Source organism: Apis mellifera, linkage group LG14, assembly GCF_003254395.2.
Source record: "Apis mellifera strain DH4 linkage group LG14, Amel_HAv3.1, whole genome shotgun sequence".
Taxonomy (NCBI): domain Eukaryota; kingdom Metazoa; phylum Arthropoda; class Insecta; order Hymenoptera; family Apidae; genus Apis; species Apis mellifera.
In genome coordinates this window covers 569506-592036 of record NC_037651.1, presented here as the reverse complement: position 1 = coordinate 592036, position 22531 = coordinate 569506, and the positions used below count along the sequence as shown (strand labels likewise).

Below are 22531 nucleotides of genomic sequence, written 5' to 3'. Positions count from 1 at the left end.
AATAGATAATTCTATCGAACAAAGTCAAAAAAAAAATAATTGAAAATATTATGTATCTCTTTTAAGCGCTGAAACATGGAACGTTAAATATAAACATTAAATAATAATTTTTAATTTGTTCACTATTAAAAAATTTATAAAATAATAATATAAATAAATAAATTACAATTTACCTATTTTAATTTTATATTAAATAAGAATAAAAAAATTGCGTAATATAAATACAATATCGTAGTAAAAATATTAATATTTAAAAAAAATTAATATATAGAAAAAGAATTTTAACCATGCATTGCATATACATATATCTATAAAAATATTTTATTCGAAAATTCCTAATAATGACATTATTATTGTAGAATAAAAAAATTAAAGTAATAATAATTTATACAAATCATTATCTGAGAGATTGAAGAAATTATATACGATATAAAATAGTATGTTAACTTTTACAACATATATTTCGAGATATTTTATATTATAAAAATAAATTTAGTAGCGTTTTGAAAATATTTCATGCAGAAATATAATAATATAATACATAATAATATAATATAAAAGTATTTGTATCATATTTAATACAATTGATTTTATTATATTTATAATATCATATTAAAGAATATTTAGTTAATAATCAATCATTTCTAATAATCTACTACAATGCTTTAATAATAATTTATATAGAAAATAAATTAAAATTATTACAGAAAAATGAAAAATAATTTTCAATTTGTATAAAGAACACAAAAATTATATAAGCATAGAAAAATGGGTGATAAAAATAAATTTTTAATTTAATTAAAAAAAAAATATTATTTAACAAACAATCAATGTAAAAAAAAATCAAAAATTAAACAATCAAGAAAATAAAGTATAACACGTGAAAATAAATAAAACAATAAAATAAGAAAAAAGATTAAGAAATAAAGATATGATCTGAAAAAATATTATTCTTTTAAAATAAATCAAAAAAAGAAAAAAATTTTTTTAAATCAAATAAGAAATTAAATTTAAAAAATTCAAAACCAACTATTAAATTGGAGATGGATCGATTTCAGATACATAATAATTTCTAGAATAAATAATGTATTGTTATTAATGAGATTATGTATACAATGATAAGACTAAATATATAAATATTTTATACGAAAATCTACAAATACAAAAATACAAAAATAAACGGATATAATTCGTGTTCGAAAATTTATTAATTTATTTTAAAAAATTAAGAAATAATAAATGTTATTATGATTAATAAAACATTTTTAATGCGATTATAAAAATTACAAAATTTCAAAACATAATAAAATTAAAAATATAATAATTAATTTAAAAATTGATAATATAGCGCGATAATTGATGTTTTTTTTTTTGTAAATTTTAGAATATATTGAGAATAGAAAAATCATTGTTATATATTAAATATTAAAAAAATATTTAATAAAAGCACAGAAATTAATTTAAAAAATATTATAAATAATACTTAAATATAAAATGAACAAATTATTAATATATATATATATATATATATATATATATATATATATTAATAATTTGTTTATATTATGTATAAGTACTATATATAATATTATATATAATTATATTTATATATATATATTTTTTTAAAATTAAAAAAACATTAAACTTTGACCAAAAAATTATTGATTTTTGAATTATTGAAGATTCATATAAAAGAAAAAAAAAAAAAATTGTATGAAAGTCTGCTTTGATTTTAAAGCATAAAGTGTTTTCTACTTTATTCCTGAATATTTTTTTTTTGAAAATCGCTTTTTGTTATAGAACACAGTGAAAAACTAAAGCTGCTTTTTTTCTTTTTTGAGAAAAAATGATTTTACAGAAAATTTTTGAAAAAATTTGTTTTAAATAAATTTGCAAAAGAAAAGTCTCTTATGATGACAATTTAAAATTTAATGTATGATTTTTTTTCATTTTATTGAATTTGAAACAAAACATTCTATTTAAAATTTTAATATAATAATATTCATTATTTATGTAAATAAAATAGTTGCTATTAATATATCCTGTTATGTACTTGTTTTCCAAAGTTCCAAAAAAAAAAAATTAATAATTAACATATGATTATGTTATGAATTAAATAATTAACTTTATATCTATAATAAGTATGAACAAATTAATAAATATGAAATAATAAATTGTATTACATATATATACCAAACAATTATAAAATTATGTATAATAAATAATTGATAGTAAAAATATTTAAATTCCAATAATATTTTTTTAAGATATAATAATAATTACAAATATTATAATGTAATAATATGTAATACATTCAAATGATTTATAAATGAAAATTTATAGAAAAACACAAAGTATCTTAGCCAAAAGAATATTATCAAACCCATAGTTTCATAAATCTAAGTAAAAAAAAAAAAAAAAAAAATAACATATTTTCTTTATTTCCAAAATAGAATTAAATTATATCTAATGATCATTTATACAGAAAACATGAAAAATAACTTCAATGTACTTATTCAATATGAAATTTTAATTATAAATCTTTTATTATTCATTATTATATAGTAAATAATATAAAATATTTATATTTATTTGAAACAGATTTTAGTTATTTAAGAAACAAAGATTACAGATCTAATTTCTTTTAAAAACAAAAAAATATACAAGATTTTCTTCTTTATTAAAGATAATAATATTTTAGTCTAATAGTCATAAATAATGTTAAAATAAAATATTAAATTCAATCGACATAAAGACATTTAAATTATGTTATATGTATTTATATATTTATTTTTAAGAATATTATTCCGTAATTAAAATTTAAAATCTATCATATGATTTCATACAATAATTTAATCAATAAATATTAACAAAAGTTAATAGAGAAAATAATAGAAAAAATATGATCTTTAAATAATATCTAATGTATATATATATTTAAGAAAAATAATATATAAATATTTAATAATTTCTTTTCTATATATAAATATAGAAAAATAATATAAAACAATATATACATATAATAATATACATATAATAGTATATAAGTATAATAATATATACATACAAAATTATATATGAATTATAGTTAATAAAATATTTAAATTTAAAAAAAATTAAAATTTATTTCATTTTTATTTATTGATTTAAGAAATAAAATAATTTAATAAAATAAAAATAGAGTATTAAAATAACAAAATTAAACTATTAGATATTAAACTATTAAACTAAATTAAATTATTGATATATATATAAAATGTGATTTAATAATATTTTAATATTCTTTATATTTTTCAAAAAAGGAAATAAATATGATGAAAAAACTTACCGTAAATAATAATAATATAACTTGATATCAGTAAAATAAATATTGATGAAAAATATTGTTGATGATTTCAATATATTGATAAATGTAAATCTTAATGTAAAATAAAATCAATAAGTATAAAATATTTCTGTAATAATATCGATAAAATTACTCTTAATGATCTTGAGTAATCTACTTGCAAGAAGAATACTTCGAAATATCTGTAATAAAGAAAATTATCGATGTATTTAAATTATATGATCGCAAAACCGGTAATTTGACATTCGCAACATAAATGAATTTGATTGGTTGATTTTGAAAAATTTAATACATTCATAAAAACAAGCATGGATATTGGTTATATTTCAGGTAAGGTTATATAAAATTGCGTGATGGTGAATAATGGAAGGGAGTATTCCCCTTCTCTAAACTGTTCCTGCTCGAGCATTATTAGTCCTACACATGATAGAGGAACTATGTCTTGAACATGTAAGTCTTATTTGATTTTTCTTTAATTTAAGTCTTTCTCTACTATAAATAGTAGATAAAATAATGTTTCATTAAAATAATTTTATTAAAGTAAAAAATAAATGTATATATCAAAATCGAAATAATTACAAAAAATCAATGTAATTTAATTAATCATAGAATAAAAGGTAAGTCAAAAAATTAATTACATTTATCATTATAATATAATATTAATTTATATTTTAAAAATTAATTTTATAATTAAAATATGTTTTAAAATTATATTATAAAATAATTTTATTATAAAAAATATTAAAAAAGTATACGTATATATACATGCATATTATTGAAAAAAGTAATTTATTGAATTAGATGAATTAATAATTTATTGAAATATTTTATATATATTTTTTTAACATTGACAAATTAGTATCATCTTTTATTTGTACAATAATTTATTTTTAAATTTTATTTTTATATAATTATTTTTATATAAATTTTATAATGAATTAGGTTTTTTTTATATTTTTCCTTTGTCATTACTCTCTTTTATCTTATTGATCTTTTTGAGAATAATATAATTATTTATAATTTTTTCATAAATAAATTTTATATTATAAATGATATTTAAATATGAAAAATAAATTATTTTTAGTAATTTAATTTTTATTTTAAATATAAATTATTATAATATAATTATTTTACATAAATTAAATAAATTACTTTTTAATAAAAATGAATTATTAATATTAATTAATTATAGATATATATATATATTTATATTATATATATAGTATTAAAATATATAATTACATATATATATATATATATATATATATATATATATATATATATATTAATAATATGTTATTCCGCATTAAATCTTTTCCAATAAAAATAATGAAATAAAAATCCAATTCTATATGATCCATTTTTTTAGTTTTTTAAATTGTTGTAAAAATATTGAAATAAATAAAAAAATATTTAAATATTTTGTTTTATTTATAATTTGAATAAAATATAATTTTCTTATTTTCTATCTAAATTATTATATTACTATTGTATTTCAATTGCTATTATTTTTATTTTATATTTTCTCTTAAGTTTTATATTTTTGAATAATATTTTATATTATTATTTAATTTTTATATATAATATTTTTTTTCTCAAATAATTTTCCCTTATATAATTTTTCATTTTTTCAATAAAAAATATTTAAATTTTTTTCATTCAATTTCAAAAATTTAAAATTTTTTATGTTTAAAATATTTCTTTTATTGAATTATTATCGTTTATTATCATTTTATTTTATTATTAATTAATGATATTTTAAATTGACAATGATGATTAATTGAAATCTGTATAGTATATTATAAATAAATACATTATAAATAAAATGACACAAAAAAATAGAATAATATAATATATATATATATCATTCGTAACTTAAATTAATACTAGAATTTGTTCATTTCATTCTTTCATAATTGTAAATTTTAATCTTATTGCTTTTAGTATCTGGTTTTTAATACTTTTTAGTTTTATTATATTAATTCATAAACATTTTTTTAAATAAAAAATTTATAATTTTTAATTTTTTTTACTATTTCTTTATTTTTCATGTTTTTAATAAAATCTTTGTATCTAGCAATAATTGTAATTCATAACAGATTTTATAGAATATTGAATATAGTAAGTTTAACATTTCTTCTAACTTTTTTCTCTCTTTGAAAATATAATCAGCAAATATCTAAATAAATTATTTATTATAATATTACAAATAAAAATTAGAAATTCCATACAAATTTTCTAAAGAAGTTATTAAATTAAATTCAAAATTGTGAGTATTATTTAATTTTTTGTTTAGAATTATGAATTTTTATAAAATATTAATTTATCAACAATAATTCCATTCTATATATTCTATATATATAAATTAGTTATTTTAAGTATAATAAATTCTTGAATAATATAAGATTTAAAATAAAGATTAATTTTCTAGTTGAAAATATATGTCTATATTTTTTAATTGCTTAAGGATTTGGTTATATATTTGTTGTAATGTGGTATACGAGATTATTAATGAACAACACAAGATATTACTCTATTTTTATAAGAAATTAAGATAAAAAAGGAAATTTTATTAAAGAAATTGAATAAAATAAAATCAATAAAAAAAACCATTTAATTTTTAAAATATATGTATAATTAGAAAAATATATTTTAATTTTTTCAGCTAATCATATTGAAACATATATAAATTACAGAAAAATATTTAAATAAAAGTTATAGAATATTAAGGAAAATAAATCATATTATTTATTATATATATAATTACATATAATTTGATCTTGAAAATATATAATAGTAATATTACAGTATCTATATAATAATAGTACTACAAGTAATTTCGAATTTTTTAATTGAAATCTATTTTTTTTTTAATATCTTTATGAAATCTATATTTTTTAGTATTTTATTTAGTAAAAATTATTGAATATTATTATATCTATATATGGAAACCTTGATAATTATATATTATAAATGATTATCGCGAATCCGTAATCTGTTATTTCATATTTGTAAAATATTATCGTTATTATCATTGAATTCTATTCATATATATACATACATATAGATTATTTATGCTAATAGTAAGTATAGTCACCGCTTTGTTCTTCACTTCGTGATTTGTTTACATTCAGCAACCATTAATTTCTTTGTCTTTCTGCGCTATATTTCGCTAATTTAAGTATTTATATAGTTTCCATTAAAATTCCATGCATAATTTATATTTATATTTATATTCATATTCATAAGAAAATTTTACTTCGATGATTATGTTTTTAATAATTATAATAATCATATATAGAAGAAGGCATATTGATGATTCTTAAATATATTATAAAGAATAAAATTAAAAAAATTTTTTTTCTATATATATTTCTATATATATATATTTTTTAAAATTTCTATTTAATCTTAGTTTTCAAGATATTTGTAAAAAATTGTTGCTATTACTATATTGAATTTTATTTATAGTTATTCATAATATGTATGTCAGCATGTGACTTATTTATCCACTTAGTAGTAATACATTATAGTATGTTAATACATCATACATAAATATATTATGCATCATGTATAATACACTGAGGGAGATTCATTTTGAGAATCAATTCTAAAAGTCGATAAATATAAAAATTGCTATATAAAAATTGACAAGAATATCAATCGAAGCTTATTTATTAAATTATAAACAATTATATCATTTTATATTAGATAAAACGAAATGGAGACTTCTAAAAGTAATGTGATGAAAATAAAATTTCTTTTGTGTTATTTTATTTATACCTTTGGTAGAAAATAATAAATTATCTATATATAAATTATTAAAATATAGATATCAATAAATTTATAAATTTTTACTTTCGTTTTTACTTTTGCCTATCGATTCTTTTTTTATTAGTCTAGTTTAATAGTAATTGTCATAAATCTACGAAACATTGTTTAAATTATCATTATACGCGCAGATAAAAAAGTGGTAAAAAGAGATGTTTATTATTTTTTTCACGATTTCGATCGGTTATAATTTTTAAATATCTAATAAGAAATCCTTCTACTTTTCAAAAAACTCAAATTATTTGATCAAATTATTGTTATGGATAAATTTTTAAAAATAACTTTTCGTAATAGTGCAAGAATAAAACATTAAATTATAATAAAATATAAAATATTTAATGTTAATTACTTCATTATAAAAAATATTTCCACTTGAAATTTTATATAAAATATGAAAAAATAATAAAAATTTGGATAATTGTTGTTATGTATTCAAAAAGATTTTCTATCAAAAAATGAATTGCTCTTCATATACGTATAATTGCACTTTAAATTATCTATAAATATTTTAACTAAAATTAAATTTTTGAAAATAAATATTATATTATAAGATAGTATAAACTAAAGTAAAATAAATATTTTTTACGACTAATTGTATATAAATTATATAATTTCCATGTATATATAATTATATAAATTATAAAATTTATTATGTCATTGATCATTAACATTTTTTTTTAAACATTAATTTGTAACTAAAATAATTTCATTGAATTATTTTAAATGTATATTAACTATTATTTTAGATATATTAATATTTACATAATATAGATATTTATGTAATAGATATAATTATGTAAATTTTTAATAAATTTTCTAAAATGTTCTTAAGCGTTCTAAAAATTAGAATATCTGAAGAAAAAGTAGTTTTAATGGTCATATATAAAAAATGTTTACATAAAGCTGTAGTAGTAGTAACAAAAAACAAATGCTCTATGCTGACTCGCTTATAGAATTGTGTACTTCTTTTTTATATATTTTGAATAAAATAATTATTTAAAATTTTTATTAAAATTTTTATTTATTAAATAAGTTTGATTTAAATTAAATATTTATAAAATATTATTATAAAAATAATATTTATAATAATTATATTTAATAAATTTAATAAAATATTTATATAAAATATTTAAATTGTTTATTTATCAATTGTTAATTATTTTACAATATAATATTATTTACATATTATTTACAATATAATAATATTAATTATTTACATTTTCTTTTAAATACTTATAAATATGTATATAATACGTGATTATTGCTAAGCTATCTTACTGTCCTTTGGGCAGTTACTTAGCGACGAGTATCTTTTGTTCATAATGATTGACGACTTCGAACGTATATCGATCCGCGTCAGTATTTTTTCAGCTACTATTATGTGATATTAAAAAAGTGTTATTTTTTTACTATTAAAAATTATAAATTAAAATATTAAGAAAATATTATTTATTATATTATATTATATTATAAATTATAGCTATATATATATAATTTATTATGATAGTAATATTAAAAGTAATATTTTAAATAGTATGATATTTACTATTTAAATTATATAAATTTGATGAATGAATATAATGATTCTAAATGAATATAAATATTTTTTAACATGATCACTAATAATATTAATGAATATATGATAAAATTTTACTGGTATATATGAATTTCTATTGGTATATATTAATATATACGAATGTTCTCTGTTTATTATTTATTATTTTATACATATGATTAAAAATAATTTTAATAAAATATTATAATTTGAATCTGATAAAATGTTTATGGAATTCTAATTGGAATATTAGATGTTTAATATTTCATATTCAAAAATTGCATTTCGTTTTGTAATTAATTCCTTTGAATATTGACATATTAATTTTAAACAATATTTAAATTTGATAAATTTCATAATCAAATATAATAATTGGCAATGATGTTCCTAAATGAATAATAAATGCTATATTATATTTTTTCAGAATTCATACTCGATTCGACTTTATAAATTCATGGAACATTAAGATTTTTATTTTTATGCAATTCTATTAATTTTATTTTTTTCTTCTGCTATTTCGCAAAATAAATTTTTAAAAACGGACAAAATACAAATTATATCAATTTCAAAAAAATTGAATAAAAATACGGTAGATATTTTTAGTTTTCATAATTTTTCAAATTTTTCATCAAAATGATTCATTCAAAAGATTTTTTAATTTTCTGATAATTATCTATAGCTTCAGAAAGAATATTAAATTTTCAAACTGCATTTTTTAACACTTGTATAATTTTTCTGAATCAATTTTTTATGAATTTATTTTTCATTCATTAATATTATTGATAATATTGATTTATGTGTGCATTATATACATAATGTATTCAATAATATTTTTTATCTTAGGATTTATTTGATATCTTATTTTGAATGAAAGTGAAATTTTTAGATTCAGGTTTTTTTCAATTAAAATGTAAAAAAATATATTTTAATATATTATATTATATTATTTTAGTATTTATTGTAATATATATATATATATATATATATATATACTTCCATCAATTATTTAGAATCTGAAGGATAAAGATGTATTTTTCAAATTATTCAAATTTTAACATGGATTTTTCGGATCTAAAAGACTCATCCATAGTTATTTGCTTTTACTTTTGTTTATCAATTATCATGAGTATATTAAGCGATAATTGATAATGTTCACATATTAGGAATAACAAATGATTATGTATGTATTTGTTTCTTATAATTTAATTTATTGAGTGTTTTCTGATATGTTTAAGCATTTATTAATAATATAAATATTTATTAGTACTATAAAATTTTATTTATTTAATATATAATTTTTATATAATAAATGATAAATTAAATAATAACAATTAATATTGTTAACAAATAATAACAAAATTTAATATTGAAAATCATGCGAACAATTAACAAATTTAAGTTAAAAAAAATAAAATGGAAATCACAGTTATATAATGTACTGTTTTTTTCTTTTTTTTATAATACAATTGTAAAATACAATTGTTTTAATAAAAATTATTTTTTATTAATAATGAATTCTATATTTTATTTTTATTTTAGATGAATTTATTATTATTATTTTTATTATATTCTCTCTAATAAGAATTTAGAATTTATGTATAAGAATTGTTATACAATAAAATATGTAATCGATGATTTTATTTCGATGATTTTATTAAATTATTATTATTATTATTATTATTATTATTATTATTAATATTAATATTATTATATTATATTATTATATTATTTTTATATATATTATAAAATTATTATTATTATTATGTATTATACATTTTAATTGATATAATAACAATATTTTTCGTTATTTGTTTGTTTTTAGAGTGACATCACTATGTGAATATGGCTATTGCAAATATATCTGATATTTCAGATAAATATTGGTATTCATCATTTGTAGCATTTAAGATGACGTAAGTATGTAATAATTATTATTTCTATTTTTTCTTATTCTATGTATTTATAAAATATATAACATTATATCTATCTATATCTATCATATATCCACATTATATCAGTAACATTATATCTATTGTATAGTTGAAGAAAGTTAAAATTGATTTTCTTTAATTTTTCTTTTATCATTGAAATATTAATTTTTTTATTAGAAATTATATTTTGTATTCTACTATCAATTTCTTTATTAAAATAATTAATATTATTTTAATGTTAATTTGATATATTTAATATAAAAAAATTAAATATAATTTTAAATAATTACAAAAAATTAAATGTAATTTATCAATTCTTTTTGAAACTGAATTACAATATTTATTAAATTAAATTATTTATTTATAAAATGTGTTTTTTACTAACAGATAAATTAATTTCAATTAATAATAATAACTTTATAATTAATAATTAGATTAAAATAAAAATAGATAAAAAATAGTAATGAAATTAATAAATATAAGGCATATTTCATTTATATAAATGAAAATAAAAAATATAAGACACTATAATACAACTAATAATTGAAAATGAATACAATATATTTTTCATAAGTTCTGTTATTTTAATTAATTTTAAAATCATAAATCTCAGGATATTTTTTTTCATTTATTATCATTCATTAAGTATTTTCATTTGATATTGGCATATTTTGAAATTGAAACTAAAAATAACATGATTATATTTCTTAAAAAATTTTTTGACTTCTAATTTTCACGAAAAAATTTGCTAAATAAGAATTTGTTATAAAGTAAGAATAATTTTTAATATTAAAAATTTTTCTAGATCAATGTTAGAAAAAATTGCTAATTCTTAGAAATCTAAAAAAAGCAACAAATAGTTTTCAAAATAAAAATTAATATATAGAAGATGTTATTATAAAATAAAAATCAAAATTCAAATTTCGTATTTATTATGTACATTTAAACAAATTTATAAAATCTTTTTAATTTTTAATCTCTTTAATCTCATTAATTTATGTTACACATATTTAAAAAATGTTATATACATAAATAATTAAAATAATGTCGAAATCAGAAATGAATTTCGTATAAAATAATCCAAATAGAATCACGCATGATTTATCATGGACGTAATTATCATTCATATTATGTATTTTCATTTTCATTTTATATATTTTCTTTCCATATCAGCATAGATAATATAAAAACAAATTCGAGTTTCTATAATTAATAATTAGCAATAATTACTCCTAAACTGCTATCACTTATGAAAGAATTTATTGTCTCTCGTGATATAAAATAATTTAAATAACATATTAAAAAGTCTACAAGTATTAAATTTTTTATTGACGAAATTATAATTAATGTTTCTTTAGAAGTTTAACCACTATAACATTTTCTATTTTCTCATAAATATTTTTATATTAATAATATTTTCTGTTTTGCAGCATGGGTAAAATAGAGATTGAACTATATTGGAAGCATGTACCTATTATATGAAGAAGAAATTTTTTCTGAACAATGTGGGAATAATATTTCATAAAATTCTTTAAATTTTATGATATAAGGTATCTAATTTTATAATTATATATTATATTTACATTATATCATATTTTAGTTTTATAGACATTGCAATATTTAAAAAAAAAAATAAATAAAGATTATGAATTTAATATAATATACACATTTTCTTTGAAATTATAAAAATTATTTGATGATCAAGAAAGATGCATAAAGTTTCATTATTAAAAATATATTAGCAAATTAAATAAATATTATCTTATATACAATACAGTTTAATTTGTATATGTTTGAATTCAAATCGATAATATAAACTATCTTAAAATATTAAATAAAATATAATAGAGTATAAAAATTAGCATGAAACAATAACGTAATTTCAATATAAAAATAATATTAGCGTATATTAAAAATATAGAAATAAATAATTTAAATAAGAGAAGACATGAAATAATTCCGAAAATAACTATTTAAAACTCTTATATTAAGATAATTAAAATAATTATGGAGAACTTTTATCCTCAATAATTTTTTTAAATTGAAATTTCCAACTAATATCAATTTCGGTTACTGTTCTATTCTGATTTATATTTCTGTTTTGATATTGATTCTGAAATTTTGTTTTAATGGTAGATTTAGTATATATACATATTTTTTATAAAATCATAAAAAAAAAATTTAAGATAGGATATTTTTTTTTTGTTATATGAATATTTTTTATTAATGTTCTATTATATTATTTCCTATTATAATGTGAATTAATTACAAAATATTTATTTTTTTCTATAAAATAAAATTTATTTATTAATTTAATGCGAGTAGTAATAAATGATCACTTTATTTCAAAGCATTTACAGTTTTAAATCAAATAATCCCTTTAAATTCCTTCTTGACTTTATTATTATTTTAAATGATATTGCTATTTTTCCAATTCTGTGTGATATTGATTTATGTCGCATTATAGTAAATTTATGTTACAACATTCTTATATAATATTAATAATTAAAATATTTTGTTTTAGATCGATTTGACAATATTTTTGAGTCAACTATATATATATATATGTTGAATATTATACTGTCGACTATGAGATTTATTTAAAATTATTCTTGTTTTTCAAATGGTATGTAAATGAATACTAAATTAAGATTAAATTATTGATGAATGTTTATTTAAGATGTTTATTTAAGAATATTGAGTTCTACGCTTAATACTTTGTTGATTGATAACGAATTAATTTGATTTTTTTAGATAATGATTCTATTGAAATTACAAAACATAATATATCTATTTCTGGAGAATTCATAATGATCTGAAACATATTGGTAAGTTTAATACAAACATTTTTATAATACAAACATTTCTTCTAATATGTTATCTAATACATATTATACTGTAATTTCATTTACTATAATATATATTATATTATATATTATCTACTATATTATTATATTTAGTATATATTATATGTATAAAAGATGTTGAAATATGTATTTCTGTATTTAGAAAACTTTTGAAAAATTGATTTTGATATCGAAACAAAATTGTAGAAATATTGAATAAGAATTTTTCAAATTACACGATTTCATTTTATGTTATCATGTTATATTATTTTTTGTTACGAATGTTTGTACATAGGAAATAATTCAATTAATATGTTAAACTGATTGAATTCATAATATATATGAAATTCATTAATATATATAAGATATTATATTTATGGAACAACAATTTTTTGAAGAATCGATTCAAAACAAAGACATAAATTGATATATCAAAATGTCAATTGAAACTTGTAATTATTAAATAAGTATATAAGTTAAATTTACAGTAGTTTGATTCACATAAAACAAGACAGAAATAGAATGAGACCACAGAAAGTGATCTCACTCTATTTCATTTAACGTAAGCTTATATTGTTTATAAATCTTTAAAGATTATATAAATATATTTTTATATATCATCATTAAATTTATATAAAAAATATACAATCTTTGAGTTAAGAAAATAGATTTTAATGTTAAAATGATGAAAAATATCCATACATATAAAAATAAAATACAGAAAAAAAATTATCATATAAAATCTAATGTAATTTTTTAAAGAATGTAAATCTTTCTTTAATTCTTTTATAAAATATAATAAAAATATAATTATTATTACGAAATTTTATGTAATTTAGTTTATAATGTATATATTATGTATTTGTCATTTAAAAAAAAATTATTTTCAGAATTTATTTCAGACATTGTACATAATTATATATTTTACATATTTAAGTTCATAATAATGAATAATAATTGTATAATCTGTCTATTTAATAGAATTTAGAAATAAATCGATACTTTAACATAAAATTTCGAATTAAAAATTATTAATGTTTTATTTACTATTGCTTTTGTACAATTGTATAATTGTATAATTGTATAACTTATATTTTTGTATAATTGTTTTAATTATTCTCACACATATATATATATATATATATATATACATATATAAGTCTCACATATATACAAAAAAATCACTAATAATAATTTAATCAATTTAAATACTATAGATCAATGAATTTAAAACAAAATTAGCTAACTTTGTCTTTATTTCACTTGCATTTAATATTTTTTATTAAATGTAAAATTAATAAGCTGAAAAGAAATATATATTATAATCATATTTTCATCATATTATATTAAGTTCTAATGATTTTTATTCATTGATTGGTTAATAATAAACTTATAATAATATCTCTATAAGTGATAATAATTTTGCTAATTATAAAAATGGGATTCTTTATCATTAAAACGATCAAGTTTTTCGATTTCATTTGATTTCAGTAATTCGATATTTCGCTTTCAAATTTCGTTGATATTTTTATATCAACGAATATCGGATTATATTGATTCCAAAATGTGGAATCATTTTATTAAAATATTATTTTAAATTAGAGCACAAATTAAATTTTTCTTTTCTTTCCTGCAATTTTTTTTTAATAAGAAAGCTTGAGGAAAACTCCAATTATTCTTCATTTTGTAAATCACATAAATAGGCAGGGTTTCAATTTATATAACAGGTTTTTCAATCTTTGCTATTACTATTATCCTTTATTTGCTAACTATTATCCTTTATTTTTTCAAATTCATGAATGTAGACAACATTCTTCTTTATTCGATAAATAGTTATTAAATATACATGATACTTATATCAATTATTAAAATTGATAATATTTAAAAATCTTCATAAATTTGCAACTGCATGAATAAAACTGAATTTTTAAAAGACGTACTATTTTATAACTCGCATTATTCCCTTCTCTTACTTTCTAAATCACATTTGTTTTAAACTGAATTTCCATATATCAGAAATTTCTTGTTCTAGCTCTTATCTTCTTCTATGAAAATGGAAAATATGAAATTATTAATTTTGATATATTAAATATTAAATATTAAAATCAAAAGTTTTTATTAATTTTTCGTTTTCAAGAATAAAAATCAAGATACATGTATTAATCAAGATGTATCTATTTTTATTTTTAAAGTTTCTAATTGAAATCTATTAGTTTAATATTTTTCAATTATTCAACTAATTTATAACAGATATTTAGGAAATGAATACTTGCCATTGAAAATTGAGCAAGATAAATATAGGATATTAATATATTCGTGAAAGATCGATTCTAAAGAATAAAAGAAAAAATTGATATACGAAATATATTTAGTATCCAGTATTTAAGTTATAAGCAATTGAAGTTTACATTAGATAAAATGAGAAATAGAATGTTATCGCTCTGATGTCATTGTTTTTGCATTTTTTTATTTCGTTTTGTTTAAGTTTTTACATGAAATTAAGTTTTTTTATATTTTTTTATAATTTAATAATAATATAAATGTCTAAACTGATATTTTTGTTTTGTATTTTATATTTATTTTGATTTTGTAAAAATTCTTTATAAATATATCATGTTTATTAATATCTTATGTATTTTAGAGTAATCGTACTTATTACTATAAAGTCAATTTATCAACAGAATTTATTTCTTTTTATATTTAGATGCAGTCAATTTTTAATAGAAGTGTCTTTTTGATCATTTTTAATAACTAATTTTACTATTGATATTATTTTACTATTGATCTTATCTTGATATTATTGATTAATCTTTTTTCATTTGAATTTAGTATTAGATTATTATTAAAAGCATAATAATTAACAGAAAAATCAGGATTTTCACTTATATGTCCTTCTCGTAGAATTTTAAAAATGTAATTTATGGAACATTACTCTATATTGTAATATAGAATTCACATTTATATTAAATATCAATTATCATTCAAAGAAATATAACTAGTATGGATAACTGAATATTTATATATAAATAAATATTTATTATAATTAAATATGTGGAATATATAATACATAATTTATCTTATTCTGCATACAAGAACTTATGATTAAAAAAAATTATATATTTTATTTACAGATATTAAGAATTAATATAGTAATTTTTAATTAATATTTTAAATTAATATTTTTAATTTTTTTTTAATTTAACTTTAAATACATTGAATTAGTATTAAAAATTACATTAATATTACAAAATATAATCATTTTTATTAATCCTTTGATTCATTAATTCTTAAATTTTTTATATTTCTTTCTTCTGATATTACTATAAAAATATATCTCATTATATATAAAGCTTTGTATTAAATTTAAAATAATTTTTTTGATGAGAGAAATATCAATTTTTCTTGTAAAAATGTGGGTAAGCAATGTTATATGCATTGATAAAAAATATAATACTATTAATTTATTGTCCTTTTTATCTAATCAAATTACACATCAAAAATTGTTTTTGAAAATTTCTATCCATTATAACATTTCATTAAATGTAAGAAAACAATGTATATTAAATATTTTTCTTTCGTCTAAATTGCAATCGTGGAGCCATGATAAAAAAAAAAAAACAGAAAAACGATGTGATATATATCTAATACGAGCATGTTTTATATTTTTTATTTTCATTAAATACTATTATAATTGTTTTCTATGTTGAATGACAATCGTTATGACTTCTTCGGATAAAGATAGATATGTAAGTAATGCAATTTTTGATTATCTTAGTTATGTATAAATTTGCCAAATTTTTTTTTGAATATTAAATAAAATTTCATTTATTGATAAATCAATAACACATAAATTAATAAATTATTGGCTTTAAGTGAAGACTTGTGTTTCGTTTAATTTTAATTGATAGTGATTCTCATGATTTTTCTGATTATGCAAAAAATTTGTAATGTATTTTATTTATGCTTTCTATTTTGTTCTATTTCTAGATTGCAGATCCAGTTTAAAAGATGTTAAATAATACATTTATTTAATTATATTATATAGTTGTAATATTAATGCGTCACAATTATTAGTCAATTATTAGCGGATTATAAAATTCCTTTCCAAGCTTGGTGCCTTTGCAAGAAGATAAATTAGAATATTTTTTGTTTTCGAATCTTTATTTTTTCATTTCCTTATCTATTGTTCTCTCTGTGTTAGGTTAGCGAAATACAAGCAATTTAATACTCATTTGCGTAATTCAAATCTAAATCGGTGTTATTATGAGATTATAATCTGTATTGTTAAGTAGTATTCCATTTCCAAAATAAAAGAGCAATCACCAATACGAATTAATTTAATAAGTTCATTTAGCGATCTTAAAATTAATATATATACAATATGCTTTATCTACATTTGCATGTGATAGAACTAATTTTTTTACAAAATTTGTTATTTCATTTTTAACGTCCGATTTTAAAATTTTTAAATAGATTAATTTAGATTCAATATTGAAATCATTATCATATCTATTTCGATAGATTTCTATTACTAAACTTTATAAATCATCTTTGTATCATTTTTTGATTCACTATCATCATTTGCCATATTATAAATATTTTTTATCATTTATGCTCTATTTTTCCTTTTCCAAAGTAAAAAAACATTATTGTTCAATAATACATCTTTCAGATACTTATTATTAAAATTAACTCAAGAAAATTTAAATTAATATTGTTATATATCTATAACTTTCTGAAATATGCAAATACAAAATATTAGGAATTTTATTTATTAACAAAGTCAAAATTTTTTTATAAAATGATAGTGTTCATGACTAATCTGTTAATATTATAGTCCTTGAACTCGTTACAATGAAAAACATATAATTCATTTTCTTTTAAAATTTATTATATGAAAACATGATTAATTTCCTTTTTTTTTTTTTAATATATTATTTTCTTATTCTGATATTTGGATTATTTTTTATTTGAACATTGTTTACAGCCAAATAAATTCAGTTGATAATGCAAGAAGTTAATATATTTTGCATAATGTAGTATATAGGCATAATTAGTAACAGTATAATACACATGAGATACAAAAGTAATATTCATTGATGAAGTAACATAACATATACTTTATTTCGACATTATCCGGTAATTTTTATTTACTTTGTGTTATATACTTTGATATGTTATCAGTTTGATTATTGAATGAATATTATTGAAATCTGTCTCAAACATGTTTATTAAAGAAATGTTAATCAGGAAATGAGCAAAAGTTAACATCGAAGAATCGTTGGATGACAGTGGACAAACATTTAATATAGTTTTGATTTCTATCATGAATATATCGAAGTTTTTCAACGTGAATAAATTTTTTCTTTTTTCTTCCATCATTTCTTTAATAATTTATTGATTGTTTTTCATAAAAAAAAAGAAACGAAAAAAGAGTGACTTGAACTTTTACGTTTTTTTCTTATTTTTCTTGAGTAAAAATTATCTTTTGTTATTTTGCAACATTTTATATAATTGATTTATCTTGTTTTTCATCTAAGAAATTGATGCTCTCTTTGAATATATATTACAATTTTTTTTCACACGATGAAGTATTTTAAAGCTGCGGTGAACACTTTGAACATCATATGTTAATCTCGAGATCGAGAAAAATATAAATATAACTACATAAATTTTTAGATGCGATTTCGATATTCTTTATGCAACGATAGAAACAGTCCAATCAATTATAAAAGATATGTAAAAAGATCTAAGATATGTATCGCAGATAAAGCATTCATTACATAGTTTATAATTAATGCTTTCGCTTTTATTTTTCTTTGATATATTTATACAAAATCCATTTAATCACTAATTAATTAATTATTTATTTTGTTGACACTGTATATTATTTACAAATAAGCATGACGTAAAATTAAATTCATATATATATTTTTTTGTAAATAGAAACAAATTCTTGTGAGCATTTTTGTTATGTTTCTGTGTGTCATGAGATATTCCCTTGTTGTTTAGCAACAAAAATCTTGTATTCTTCGATGATGATATGATTGATCATTCATCTAATGTAATTAATTTCATGAAAAAAAAATTTCTTTTCTACAAATTGCGCATGAACGATTCTCTAAAATGAAAGCTAAACGAATTTTAATTATAGTTAATCATGACAACATGTGTCGAACACGTTTATGGATCGGTGAAACTACAGATTCACAACTTTAATATTTTTAGTATAATGTAATGTTTGATTTATTTGCTCATTTTGTGTCTATCTAATGATCCGCGGTATGATGAATATCAAATCGTTTGGAACGATTTGATGAATGAGACTTTATTTCTTTTGTCGATAACCATAATTTTGTTGTCAACTTATCAGCGATGAATTTATTTACACATGTGTGTCACGTTTAATATTTGATTGTCATTCGATATGGAACGCTATTTTTTGGTCACGATCTAAAACGTGTATGATAAAGTATCTATCAATTGTAAAATTGAAATTGATTGTATGAAGGATCAATTTGATTAACGACAAAAATAATATGATATAATTAAAGCATAGATATATCTTATGTAAAATCTCGACTATTCTGACAATTTCAAAAATCGGAAGAAAGGAAATATTATGCGATAAATGTTTTCTCATTTCTCTTCATATTGATTGATCGATGTATTTATATAAACACGCGAAGATGTTTAATATACATATGTCTGTCATGTTTTATACCAGTCTGTATAAAAAATTATTATTTTAAAATTGTAATGTTTTGAATTTGATTTTGATGAATTCTTTTTGTAACGATATGCAAAAATGTAAATAGATCGTTTATCTTCGATTTCCATGTTTGCCAAAATATGTTTACACAATATTTCCTATTGATTTCTATTTTCATTTTTAAGATTGAGGCTCGTTGTCAATATTATCTAATATATCAAGAAATTATCAAGAAATTTATTACGATCAAATATGTAGTTTTATTTGATTCGATAAATCGCTTACCAATTTCGCGGAATAAGATATAAAAAAAACAATATTAGATGCTCTTTTGTCGTTTAAACTTCTTAAATGATAGATGTAAGTAATGCAAATTTTGATAAATCGTTTGCATGTGAATCATAGTACGAAAATTTTTCTTGAATATCCTCGTTTCGATGCGAAATCAAAATTCAGTAAATTGATCTTCGATGAATTTATCGATAATAATACACATGGAATCAATGATGATGAATTGGTCGCGAATAAAAATTGTCATTCATGCTCGAGAAAATATGTTTAGATGTATAGATATTATTATCTATAGTAATCTTCTAGCATTCCGCATTCTTCTAGTTATCCGTATTTTTATATTTTCCGAGAGAGCTTAACTTTTGAACAAATTGATTTTATCAAATTATTTTTTCGATGTAATTTTACAATTTAATATGTTTTTTTGCATAATCGTTGAAATTCATATATTTCTTTAGATTACAAATTGTGGTTTTATTGATTATAGTTTTATTTTTGAAAAAATATTGCTTAAGTTTTAATTTAATTAACGAATATTAATTACGTGGATATGTAATCAAAAATATGTTTGCGAATTTTAATTTATATTGAAACGGTTAGAATAAGATGGAAAGGAAATTTTGTTATAGGAATTGATTGGCAATTTATAAATAATGAGTTTATATACTTTGGATCTCACATTGTTTTTTTAGATCCTTTGTTGTTCTTGATACAGTTAGCTCCAGTTAATGATAGCGTTTACTTGTCTAGTTTTTCGCCATCTTGTTCATTATTTTCATTTTTTTAAAAAATAAGATCTATACATGAAACTACAGTTTGTTCATGCACTAAATTCTATGGATCCAGTTTGGAAGACATTACATGATACAATCAGCTATTATATCATCATTAATAGCGCGGATAATAAAATTCCTTTCCGATTTTGTAACTTTTAAAAATAACTCATGTTTTTTTGTAATAGGTTTTATTAATTTTGGAATAACTGATTAGTGGATTTTTGTATAAAATAATTTTGTATGTGGCTATAAGACTACGACTGACTAGATTTGTATGAATTTTATACATTGAATTTGAACTAATAATTCGCTATTCTCCAAAATATTTAATATTTTTTAAATATTTTTTTTGATGATTTATTATTCAGAATTTTTCTTGGAAGACTGAATAATATTTGTTAGATGAAATTCGAAGATTCAACAATATCGTGACTTTCCTTTGAATATAAAATTTTGAAGATATTTCTACCTTTATACAACTTTAAAAATTACGTTTTTAAAACTTTTGAATTTATGACACAAAATTATTTAAATTTTTTGTAAAATTAATAAAGTAATATCGCCTGACCGAATATGGAAGATATTTTAAAAAATTGGCTTTCCTCTTGATGTCATAAATAAAATCGAACGAAATTTTTGTTTCATCCATTGGAATATGCTCTTCTGTATGAATTACGTGTTACTAAAACTTCAAATGGATATCTTAATAGATATGATTCTTGGATTTATTGTCATAAGGAATGTTTTTTGTCTTCAATTAAAAATGGAGCTAATTGCTTCACGTTGTGCTTATTGTCCTAGTTCTCGATAATCTCTCTAATGATGTTTAATTTTAAATTTTATTTCTTAATTCATTCGAAATACTATTTTTCATGGTAGAAGATATTGTTTATTCTTAAAATAAAAAAATTCTTTTTGCTTTGTCTTTTTTTCAATACATTCACTTGATAAATGTATTTTTCATATAAGGAAGATTTACAGTTTCTTCTTGATTTACAGTGAATTCTTTGTGTAGGAGCATTAATTAATTTACCTTATATGATAAATTGATGTAAAAATTTAATTTTTTTGTTTGTGAAAAATTATTATTGTTTGTTTTTTAGTTCTAAAATTATATTTTCAGAATTTTCTTTGATTTTTGAATCTTAATATATTTTCTTTATTTACTTTTCATAAATATTATACATTATTTTCAATCTTTAAATTTCTAAATTTCATTAATAAATTTCACTAATATAGAATA

The 22531-nt window shown here is 17.4% G+C and overlaps 2 long non-coding RNA genes across 2 annotated transcripts in view; both read left to right on the top strand.

The window, feature by feature from the left end:
• Positions 1–3481: 3481 nt before the first annotated feature.
• LOC102656712 lies at positions 3482–13224 on the top strand. The gene is made up of 5 exons (XR_003306058.1): positions 3482–3579; positions 3677–3796; positions 10555–10645; positions 12094–12213; positions 13188–13224. It is a non-coding gene; the product is annotated as an uncharacterized LOC102656712 (long non-coding RNA).
• Positions 13225–13238: 14 nt separating this feature from the next.
• The window catches only part of LOC113219233, an 88614-nt gene continuing 79321 nt past the window's right edge, over positions 13239–22531 (top strand). The window contains exons 1-2 of the long non-coding RNA XR_003306059.1: positions 13239–13289; positions 13418–13491. This is a non-coding gene — a long non-coding RNA (uncharacterized LOC113219233). The remainder of the gene's footprint in view (positions 13290–13417; positions 13492–22531) is intronic.